This window comes from Orycteropus afer, unplaced genomic scaffold, assembly GCF_000298275.1.
Source record: "Orycteropus afer afer isolate SDZICR_OR568_19922 unplaced genomic scaffold, OryAfe1.0 scaffold00332, whole genome shotgun sequence".
Lineage (NCBI taxonomy): Eukaryota > Metazoa > Chordata > Mammalia > Tubulidentata > Orycteropodidae > Orycteropus > Orycteropus afer.
This window is the reverse complement of record NW_006921919.1, coordinates 1,154,034-1,156,073: the sequence shown is the minus strand read 5'-3', so window position 1 is coordinate 1,156,073 and position 2,040 is coordinate 1,154,034.

Genomic DNA, 2,040 nt, shown 5'->3' with positions numbered 1-2,040 from the left:
GAATGCTAACCAAAGCTGAGCTGGTATAACATTACCAAAAAAACAAAAACAAAAACAAAAAAACAGCCAGCCTCCAGGCTAGCAGTCAAATGCCTTAGGCACTATGCCATCAGAGCTCCTGGTATAACATTAGGCAAAATACATTTTTAAGACAAAAAACAGTATTAAATTTAAAAAGTTATTGGAATGATACAGTATTAAATTAAAATGTAATACAATATTGCTTCAAAATATGTAAGACAATAACTGACAGAACAACGTAGAAACATTTACAACCCACCATGAAAACTGGAGAATTAAACACACCTCTGTAACAACAGCAGTCCATCCACCCAACCCTCACAAAAACCCACCGACCAACCAACCAACACATCAGAATATAGAAGATTTGAATACCACAGTTACAAGGATGATCTAATAGGTATACCTTGATTGGAGAACATAAATATTCTTTTCAAATACATAATGAATATTATATTTGGTCAAAAAGTAATTCAAGGAAATTTTAAATATCGTACAGTACACAGTGAGTTACTTAATATGGCTCTTCTAGCCATGGTCATTGTGGATCTCATCAGTCCCACCAGGGTAGGAGTATCTAAACATGAGGTGTTTTGTGGCCCAGCAAGGGGATTGGATAGCTTGTCAGTAATATAAATACATACATGGGGTAAAACCACGGAAATAAGGTGTATGAATCCTAACATGGGGACTGGTCAATTTTGTCATCTCACTAGGATATGCAGATGACACAACCTTGCTTGCTGAAAGTGAAGATGACATGAAGCACTTACTAATGAAGATTAGTAAGATTAGTCTTCAGTATGGATTACACCTCAACATAAAGAAAACAAAATTCCTCATAACTAGATTAGTAAGCAACATCATGATAAATGGAGAAAAGACTGAAGTTGTCAGAGATTTCATTTTACTTGGATCCACAATCAACACCCATGGAAGCAGCGGTCAGGAAATCAGAAGTCCTATTGCACTGGGATAATCTACTGCAAAAGACCTCTTCGTAGTGTTAAAGAGCAAAGATATCACTTTGAAAACTAAAGTGGGCGGAACAGAGCCATTGTCTTTTCAGTAGCCTCATAAGCATGTGAAAACTGGACAATGAATAAGGAAGTCCAAAGAAGAAATGATGCCTTTGAATTGTGATGTTGGCCAAGAATACTGAAAATACCATAGAGTGCCAGAAGAACAAATCTTTCCTAGAAGTGCATTTCCTAGAAAGTTCCTCAGAAGCAAGAATGGCCAGAATTCATCTCACCTACTTTGATCACACTGTCAGAAGAGACTATTCCCTGGAGAAGGATATCATGCTTGGTAAAGTTCTTAAGACCCTCAATGACATGGACTGGCATAGTGGCTGCAACAATGTGCTGAAGCATAGCAAAGATTCCGAGGATGGTGTAGAATTGTTCTGTTGTACACAGATTCACTATGATTCAGAGGTGACTTAATGGGACCAAACAAAAGGCTTAAAATGAGCCATTCCAGAGGCTCAGGGGGGATCTCACTGACATCAAAAGAGAAGAGGTGGGAGTGGAACACATCGTTAGACCTGACATCCCTGAGTTAAGACAATGGCAGAGAGACAGCAGAGAGATGTGGAAGACAAACTGCTGCAACAGAGGCAGCAGAACCAAGAGACCAGCATGAGGCATAATGGTGAGCTTTCTAGCCCACGGATCAAGAGCTGAGTGACCTTGGGCAGGAGGCTTGATGGTGGAATGGGGTGCCTCTTTGGAGGCCTGTTGCCAAAGCTAAAAGAGCTTTGCAGCACTGGTCCAAGCAAGGGAGAGGCTGCAGTCAAAGAGAAGCATACTGTGGCATGGCTGAGAAGAAGCTGTCTGATTGAAGAACTGTACCCTGAGTTGTTTCCTGATCCTAAATTGTAACCTGTTACTTCCCTAATAAACCCTACAGTCTTAAGTACTGTCTCTGAGTTCTGTGTGGCCATTGCAATGAATTATCAAACTCAGCAGAGAAGTAGAGTTGGTATTAGAATTGGGGAAAAAAAAAAAAAAAAAA